Genomic DNA, 10,458 nt, shown 5'->3' with positions numbered 1-10,458 from the left:
AAAATGTGCAAAGGGCTTACAGAGAGAATCTCATTTTCCTCCCTCCAGACCTCTAGACCCTAGAAAAGAGCTCCTTGTGTGTGTCCCTCCTGAGATGTATAGATATCCTCACTGCATCCGTTTTCACACAAATGGTAGCAGTGAGTGCTAGACTCTACACACTTTTCTCTACTTTTCTCTGTAATATGTTCAGATTTAGTGAACCAAAGAGTAGAAACCTTTAAAACAAACGCTCATGGTCTCTTTTTTAAATCTGGCCCAGCCTCAGGCAATTGACAGCTATGAGTCCCTCATTTGACTTCTTCAGCGCCTGACTTAAACCAATATACAGAGTCATTAAATCATGATGCTGTTATTCTTTTATTAAATACACCTTAAAGTCTGTATTCCCTACATCCTGGTTTCCTCTCCAATTTAGTGCAGTGATGGTCCTTACCCTAGAAAAATTATAAAGGAGATAATCGTATTGCTTATAAGCAGTTCTTAAGAGTAATATTATTTATCAACACACAATACTAGCAGTTATAATAAAATCACCAAAGCATTAATCAGTGATTCTAAAGATAAGTTGCTCCTCTGTGAGAGGTGAGTTCACTCTTTTAGGAAACCAACTAGAAAATGTTATGTTCTTTTTCAGGGATATCCAATTCCCGAGTAGTGTTTGATTCACTGAGAGTCCATTACATGTCAACAGTAAAGGGCTTCTAGAAGTTAGACACTGACTGAAACCTGCCTTTTCTTTCTTTATTTCTTAAACCTGTTTTTCTGTTGTTGTAGACGAATACCCAGAGATCCACTTACTTGACTATTGGCCGAAAGTGGCAAATGAGGCATTAACAAAGTTGCCCTGTTTGATTCCAAAAGCTAACCCTCTTGAACGATTCCCTGTTAAGTAAACACTTTCCCTGCTGTGCGGAAATAGGGTCACGATGCCGATTATTACTTTAAAATGACAGAGGGCAGCTGTTATGGGTGGAATTGTGTCCCTACAAAAAAGATTTGTAGGAGTCCTAACCTTTGGCACCTCAGAATATGACTTTATTTGGAGATGGGGTCTTTCCAGAGGTAATCAAGTTCAAGTGAGGTCCCCAGGTGAGCCCTAATCCAATGTGACTTGTGTCCTTAGAAAAAGGAAAATTTGGACACAGAGACAAATACTCCTGGAAGGGAGACAGTGTGAAGAAGACGATCACCTACAAGCCAAGGAGAGAAGCCTAGAACAGGCCCTTCTCTCACAGCCTGTGGGAGGAGTCAATCCCGCTGACACCGTGATCTCTGACTTCCAGCCTCCAGAACTGGGAGACAATGAATTTGTGTTGTTTAACCCATCAGTTTTTGGTACTTTATTACAGAGCTATGCGATGGTATTAACATGGTATTGGTTTGGCAGAATCATAGAGTAAAAACAATACTATGAGCTTGTCTAGTCCACCTGCTTGCCTCTGAGCATCTTTCTCAGACGATTACCTTTTAAAAATTGTGATAAATCCATCTAGCATTGCTTCACAAGTGTTTATGAACAGACTCTTTGATCAAACTGCTGCAGTCAAAACCCAGCTCTGCCCTTAGCACTCATTGGTTTCAACATTGGCAGGTTACTTAATTTCTGTAAACCTTATTTTCCTCATCTGTAGGCTGGAGATAACAAGAGCACCTACCTCAGACAGTTATAAGGATTCAATTACTGCATTCACATCAAAACTCTGCATAGTGCTTAATAAGTGTCAGCTATTGTTATTCATTTTGTTGGCACCTTCTCAAATTAGCTCAAGTTCATGCAGAACTTAGCTGTAGGTCAGCCCTATCTTGGCCTGGTATTTCAATGGATTGGCCGAAGACAAGGTCAAGAGCAACTCTTATAAGCTAAATGTAATAAGAAGGGATTGGATCTACAACCTAGCACTCAGAATGGTGAAAGGGATAAGAACCAAAACCTATGGGGAAAAAAAACACACAAAATATCTGCTGGTAACCATTTTTTCAGCACCCACTCTGTGGAGAGTCCTACCTGAGGTGCTGTCACTACAGAGGACAGAGTCTGAAGGTGGAGGACTAGCAGACAAGGACTTCAGTTTTTAGAAGGGTGTTAGAATCGAAAGTAATAGAGTTGCAAGACACTTCAGATCTCTGATCCATTTTCGAATTTCAAAGAAAAGGGATAGAAGCCTTGAAAAGTGGGGAGACTTGAACAAGATATCTGTCAGATTCACAACAGAGCAACAAAATGGGCTTCCTCTGTTTTGAGAAAGATAAGAGAGTGCCGTTGTGTAGAAGAAAGACTAACCCCACAGAGTAACTAAACAGAAGTCTAAGAGCCCCAACATCATCATCCCTGAAGAGCTGCAGAAATATGATGGTGATAATGATGATGACGATGATGATGATGATGATATTACCAAATACTGAGCAACTACTACATGTGTGGCACTACGTTAATTGTTTTACGTCACGATTGCCTTATTTAATTCTCACACAACAACCTTGCAAAGTGGTTACAAAGAAGATTGAAGTCAAAGAGGATACTTAACCTACCCAGCACCTAGAGCGAGGGAGTAGCAGTTAGGACCATTAGCATTTACTTTGGACAGCCTCTTAGAGGCAGCTACCAGCAACAGACACTGCTAAAGTTTTTTCTTATTCTGTGACTACATATTTTTAGACCATCCAAGCCACAGCAATGAGAAGTTGTGCCTTTTATCAGTGAAGAAGATTCACTCGGTTTCCATATAGAGTTTTGAACCGTGAAAACTATCATTATTGAAAATAACCAAATTCATCTTAGTGTAAGAACAGGTTCTCATCTTAGTGTAAGAACAGGTTCTCACTTTTGGTGACATTTGGGTCTGGCATTGATTGCTTTTGTACTACCATACACTTGCTGAAATCGTGGCTTTTCACCTAAGTAATAGCATAGCAGTATTTCCTCTTGTACTGTTCTAGTATACTGTAATGAAATGCAGTGGAAACCACAGGAAATACTGTGGTCAGTTTTTGAATTTGAGCCAACACGTGGACTTGAACACTGTGACAGAGTACTGTGGAATAAATAAAAGGGGCGACATAATTGGAAAGTCCTGGTCCTTCTTTAGGTGACAAGAGAAACATCACTTGGGGGGCCTGACTTATAGCTCTTGTTACAGATGTCTCCATTTAAACCTAAACTAAGGGCAAACCAAGGAGACCCCACTTGAGACACCCCCCCTCAGCTCCCAAAAGCAGTGTGCTAGCAAGAGAAAACATGGGAGGATGCCTGCATTCAGAAGGACTGGCATATTTCCTAACAGTTAGCATTGTATTTGGCTCCAAGTTAAATGACAAGTATTTCCTGAGCATGTTCTGTTTTCAGAGCTAAGTAGAGGGCTAGCAGAATGTTCTGTTGCATGATCGCATAAGGCCTTCCTCTATATCTTATCCCTAGATCGTTCAAGTAGCAACTGCTCTTCCATTTCAGCAGGAAGTGAAGTAAGGCTATCTGTACTTCCGTTAATTGCCAAGGAAGCTTGCAGAAGGTGCAGCATTATGAACTCAAAATAAGTTAATGCAGAGAGAAAGTGTGAATGAATAGTAGCAGACATAGCATTTATTGAACACTTTTTATGTGACTGCGTGCTGTGATGCATTATCTAACATAATCTTCTCAAATAACTTTATGGTAGGTGCTTTTATGATGCTTTAGTTTACAGACAAGAAAACTAGAGATTTGGGAGAGATTGAGTGGCATGTCCAAGGACACACGCACACGCGCGCGCGCGCACACACACACACACACACACACATACACACACACACACACACACATCCTGACTGACCTGGAATGCAGTCCTGGAGTATCAGACACATGTGGGTGCCCTGCTGCCCCTTCCCCCTCACACCAGGCAAGTTTTAAAAATGATCTGTTCATATATTTTAATTTAATTTACTCTCTTGTCTTTTAAGTAGTTAAGGCTATAGTAAGAGAAGTGAGTCTGTAAAATAGTCCCGTGTTTACATATACCTCTCAGGCTACCAAGAATTCTTCTTTTCTCCCTCCGTAGTGAAAATGGAAGGCAGAAGAATATTTTCTAACCCAGACTCAAAGAGTTCAACCCAAACTCTTCTGTTATAGAAAAGCCGCCCCAAATAAAGATAAGAGAAAATCAGAACCTGAAAAGAATTAAAATTTGTTAGGAAAATATTTTGATATTACATTGGAGTGAGTCACTAAGAAAATCTATGCATGACTTTGAGTGAAGCACAAGCACTATATGGGCAAGATGAGAGCTCTCATTCCTTGGAGGCTCCATGCTGGCAGCTCCGGAATAGCCCATTAGTGAGTGGATCATCTCATTAGGCCACAGACCGAGTAGGCTTAAAAGCTCAGCAGTTTCTCATAATTGTCATAGAGCAAATGGCCATATCTCAGCTGGAAATGGTTACCTGAACTATTTTAAGGTCAAGTTTGAGGGAAAATTTTTTTTTTTTTTAATCAAACAGGAAAGAAAAAAACAAAAATTCACCAACCTTTTTATATTTCTATAGACGGAAATAGCATATTCATGAAGCCAGCCCAGGTAGCTGTGTGTCAGGTGAATTGGACTTGGGAAGCTGTTTCAAATTTAGGACGAGGGAAAGCGAGAGGCAAAGGCCGCTGAGAGGCGCTTCACATGTCTCATTCTCATAGTAACCTGGAAATACGCTTATTGCTGTCACCATTGTGCAGGCCACCATCAAAACGATTTCTTACTGCAAGATCACACTGGGTTAGTTTTGTAAATCAGAGGTCGAGCTCTAGTTTTAATTCCAAAATCCAACCTTTTTCCATTTTATGGACCTGGTTGCCTCGTGGCGATACTAGATGAGTAGGAAGTTGGGGGCGGGGCCTGCCCTCTCTCCGAGTGGTCTGGGTGCAGGACACAGTGGCTTCCAAGGGTCTGAACAAGCCACTTCCTGAAGCCCTCCCTACCTTTCTTCCTCCCTTCAATGCCACTGGCCCTAGGGAACAAATGAAACTGAGAGAGATTCCCCTCCTTAACTTCCGCACCTGTGCTCAGTTTTGGTCTGAATTAAGGCATGCAAACCTAGTGCTGCCACTTGGACACGAGGGGGCGCCTGATGCTCACAGAATCCCTGGGTCCTGCAATTCCCGTTTGATCTTAATGGGAAGGAACATAATCAGTCCTACACGTAAGAAGTATCACTTCTAATGGATCAAAATCTACCATGTCTGCCACAAACTCGCTTCTTTGTTTAATAGCTTTTCCTACTGGAAAATCCTTCCTTTTAGCCCATCTAGATCCGACATCCCTCTAGTTTACTGCTATGAGATCACGTTTAAAGAACGCGTCTCTTTTGTCTCCTGGAAAACTGTCATCCTCCCAGCCCTGCTATTTGCTAGTCCTTACTATAACCCAGAATAACACAGAACACAAGCAACTGATAAATGTAATTTTTAAAAGGCAAGCAAAAATAGCCCAAAGCATAAAAGAAAAATGACCCCCATCTCCAAAGTCCTGCCGATCTCCTGCGCCCAGGGCTCAATGGGCTTACATGGCTTCGTGGAGAAAGGAGTATGGATGGGTGAAGTCAGCCACTTGGAGAAGCTGTTGTTCATTCTACCCAGGGAAGCCCAGAGAGCAGCAGAAAGAAGGGGAGTGGCAGAGTGTTCTCATCTTGTGAAGCCCCATGCACCAGCCCCAGGTGCCCCCACATGCTGAGGCCTTTCAAAGCTGGGCTCTTGGCAACAGTCTTTGAAATAACCAAGTGCTGGCAACACAGGTTTGACATGAATATGCAAATAAGAATACTCAAGTCTCCCACTTCATGCCTTTGGATCTTTTTAGAAATTCAGCCACTAACCATGAGTAACAAAAAATAAAGGAGAAAGAAAAAATGGTCTGACCTTCACTTAGTTTCTCCCACTGACCTTCTTGTGTGGGAGCCAAAGCACTTTTCAGATGAGAGAGAAAGATGGCTGGGGTCTCAACAAGGAGCTGGGACCACTAAAGTGCTAAAGACATTTCCACCTCCCCTCTCTAACAAAAGCTTTGGAATGGATAAATGGGCACTACTGAGTTCTGTCAATCAACCTCCGTTGCTCTATTTTCATTGCTACTAAGATGTATAAAAAGCTAAAGTTTGCTACAAAGCCTCCATCAGTTTATTCAGGGAAATCATGGAGAGGCTTAATGAGTAATGTCTGTAAACTTGCCAGGCCGCTAATTGTGCGTATCATTTCCTTACAGTCTCTCCATCCTGTCACTCTATTCCTAATAATCGCCTTGGCTTCCATACCTCTTCCTTTGTTTGCCTGCTCCCCAGAGATGGGTCTGGAGGGAGGCACCTCAGAGGCAGGCACGTCTCTATAACAAGATGTGACAATGAGTTTGGGGAATTCGCTGGCTAAACATAATTACAAAAAAGAACTTTGCATCATTATCCATTGCTTTTCTGAGGCACGAATGAGTGGTAAGTCTCCCTTGTCCTTACCACTCTAAGGACAGGGCGAGGTACACAGCAGATATTGACTGACCAACCCAACCTGCCAGAGGGGAAGGGACACATTTAAATAAAGCCTGTATCCACTGTCAAACCAAACCTAATACAAACAGCTAAATGGTGAAGAAACAAACAAACAAAATGTGGTTAGAATATGAATTACACCCATATTCAAAATTCCTGGCACCCTTTGACAGGAATCAACATTTTTGACACTTCATTGCCTGGATATCATCTGTGAGTGGGTGATTTCAAGCTTTGCCATAAAGACAGAGTCATGAGATGTATGGTGGGAAATGGGGCATGGACTATATTTTATGTGCCAGAGCAGAACCTGGAAGAGGTGGCCTTACTGTCAAATGGAACATTACTATCACACCAGCATGAACTAAAGAGAATCTTCCCCACCCTCAGGTCCCACCTCTGCAGGCTGGTAGAAGATTACCACCATGTCGCCAGCCCACGCATAGCCTTCCAACAACATTCTCAGGTCCCAGGCTCTAATTCTCTTGATCTTAATAACTGACTTTGCCTTTGACATGAAACACAAACACTACGCATCTGCTGCTTCCTATGCACCTCCCTTCACAGAAACCTTCTCTGAGCTTTCAGCACCTTTTAATGTTTCTTGGATTTTAGTTCCTTATTGAGATCGGGACAGGTATTAGGAGTCACATGTTTTTTAAATGAGAAAAGTGAACCCGGGGACCACAGATAACCTTCTCAAGGGCACAGATGGTCACAGCAGCACTGGAGCATCAGGATCTCCTTCTGCCAGGCTGGTGGGCCAGTTATCTCTTGATTGACAGGATGTGCCCATGGGTTTACGACCCTTGGCCTTTGTCCTTTTGTCTCCCGCTGAAGACCAGATGAGTCACTTCAAGACCTTAGACCCTCCACTGGGCAGTAGGCACAAAGTGGCTTTTTTTCTGGCAACTGTCCTCAATGAGGTAGAGGCAAGAGTATGGGGGTATTGAAACTGCCTGTTAGGATTAGGTTTAGGACTTTACTTTTCAACTTCTCTCATGCAATTTTTCCTCTCAGCTTTCATTATTGGAATTAATTGGGACATGCTGGCATATTTTTGAAGATAATCTAAAGTTTTAGAATGCGAGAAAGGAACTGGAATGATCTAGAGAAACACAACGTCCAGATAGCACGCTGGAAGCTCTGCTGCACTGAGCCAACCCCCAATGTCCCACTGCTTTTCTTCCAACCCTTTGGCGTTCTTACTGAGGGCACGAAATGGGGAAGGAGGCAGTGGGAAGCAATCTGGCTGTTCTTTGGGTGAAACTCAAATCAGTTCCCTGTAGCTAACAAGAGGAGGCAGGGAACCAACTGGACACAGTCACACTTTCTTATAACCTGTTTGATCCATTAACATTCATACCCATCTGGCCCACTCCTTATATTCTTCTTCTCTCTTTCTAATTAGAGGGAAGGTGGGAGGAGACCCCAAGCTGAAATCCATGGGTAAATCCCCACGTTTCAAAAGTTATATCTTCCAGAAGTCTCTTTATAAGAGTAGCTCTAGTTTTGATAGGAGCCAGGAAGGTCACATTCGGTCAGGGCTGGGTGGGGCTCTGGGTCCTTCTGGCAGCCAGGAGGCTGTAGGCATCAATAGTCCTGCCAACACCCATGGGCTCCTCTTCCAAGACCCCACATCCCTCCCGGGGACCAGTTTAGTCCTAGGCTGCTGAAGAGTAGCCTGGTCTTCTTAGCCCCAGTCACTTCCTTTCCAGGTGAGAAGATCCCTCTTATCAGCATGATAAGTCTCCGATGGGATATCTAAAAAAGGACTTCCCTCTCTGGGTTTCTTTAACACATCTTCCCCAGCCTTATCTGCCTGTTTAATAAATGTCTTTCCCTAAGCATGTGCCCTAAGCCCCCTTAGCAGCTTGGCTGGGAGAGAATTTGAACACCTAGATGACCACTCTCAAGTTGTACCTTGCTGCTGAAACTCAGCTAGCCTCCCGACGAGCTGATGCATTCTCATTCTCTCTTCGCGTTCTTCTCCTACTAGAACACTTTCTAGAATGTTAAGGAGCACATGTGTCTCCAGCCTCCAGTCTGCATCCCTCCCATTTATTCAAGAATTTCCTGTCCTGAATCTGACTGTCAGCCCCAGGTCTGCCTTCACTTTCCCTGGGGGCCTGGCCAGGTCTTTATTATGCAAACAGAACTCCCCAATGCCCTCCACCAAATACAAGCCCTGATTTGTCTGGACAAATCCAGGACACAGGTTACAGATGGGTTTCCTGCTGAGACCAATGCCATTAATCATCTGTTTGGAACTGAGCATAAATTTCTTATGGAAACAATGTGTCAACTGGAGGTTCGGTCGGGTCCCTCTCCAGTTCGCAAGAGCCCATTGAATCAAATGTGGCTAACTGTACTAGACTCAGTTCTGTGATTTGGCAACAGAATTAGCACAATCAGGAGGGACAGTTATGTAGAAAAAAGAAAAGGAACCGTCTTTCTCCTTTCCTGAATACTGGGCCAGTCCTGGGAAAGTTCCTAAAACAAACCGAGCATGTTTACTGTCTTTGGCTTCCTGCCATCTCCCCCATGCACCCCTCCCCCAGACTGTAATGCCTCTGCCCTTAAGCATTCCTGAACTGATGCTGTTTGAAATCCCTCAGGTAGGCATCTCGTCCAGGCTGGCCTATCCCTGCGCAGGCTCCAGGCACCAACATCAGACCTGCCGCCCCATCCCACAGTCCCTCTGCATAGACCTGCCTGCTTAGAGTCGTAAAAGGAAGGCAGCAAAATCAACTCATGCTCGGCTATGAGGGCTGACTGTGCTTTGGCCCCCCCACCAGGCATGTGTGCCAGACCTCCTGGTGGACTTTCAGATGAGTCGCAGCAGGATGCAGAGAATAAGTTATCTATGTTGCTATGAGCATTGGCAGAGCTCCAGGCCTATACTAAGTGGTTACCTATATCATTTATTTAGCAATATTTGAGCACCAAGAACAATGAGCCCTAGGACCATAGTTAAATGAAACGAATGTCCCTGTCCTCGTGGAGCTTACATTCTAGGGCATGATCTCAATTTGTTTTCATAATCACCTAGATGCCTGCTGCTATCATGTCCCCATTTCACTCAGTGAAAAACCTGAGGTACCTAGAGATTTCATAACACACCCCAAGAATATGCTGGCTAAGTAATGAACCCAGCCAGGCTCTCTGTGATGCCTGGGCCCATGTCTTCACCACTGGGTCCAGTCATCTGGGAGCCAGAGTTCCCCAACTCCTGGCCCCCACCACAGGTGGGATCGAAAACCTGGGCTCAATGTCTCCAGGCTGTTCTTGTTTTTGTCTGCCTCTTTCCTTTCTTGTCTTCTGAACTTGCGGACTCTCAAGAGATCCCAAATTTCCCACAAGCTGAAAGGAGGGAAGAGGGGACAGGAAGACTGGGAGCTGTGGGTCATACGTGGACTGGAGGCTGTCTTTATGTCTGCAGCCTCCGCGGATCTAGAGGTTTTTCTCAAACCTCCTTGAAGTCTCAAGAACCGGTTATTGTCAAAGGGATGAGTCATTGGATAGACAGTCTGTTTTGAAATAAAACATTGCAGTAATAAATTTATTCAAAAGCTAATACTTTGAATTTAAATAATTAGTATGTTTTATACAAAAAAAATAGAAAATATAAATTCTCTTTGCAATCCAGTGTGAGACATGAACACTCAGTAGTCACTGAGTTAAAAAAGCAAGTCGAGACATTTGAAGGGGGGCCACGTTTTCTCTGAGGCCTGAAAATGGGTGCATTTAGTCAAGGCCAGCACAGTCTCAACAGCCCCTGACCTTTCTAGAATTGAATACCTGTTTAGTTCTTGAGGGTGACTTCCTGTTCTTCAGAGACAAAAAGAAACAACTAGGACGTGCTTCTTCTGCTAATGTTTGATCTCAGAGAAATGCCCTTTACATCTGCAAGATCAGAACTCCTCCCTTCTGTAATACAGAACTTTGGATGCCACCTAA

This window comes from Pteropus vampyrus, unplaced genomic scaffold (assembly GCF_000151845.1).
Source record: "Pteropus vampyrus isolate Shadow unplaced genomic scaffold, Pvam_2.0 Scaffold2, whole genome shotgun sequence".
NCBI lineage: Eukaryota > Metazoa > Chordata > Mammalia > Chiroptera > Pteropodidae > Pteropus > Pteropus vampyrus.
This window is presented reverse-complemented; position numbering follows the sequence as displayed.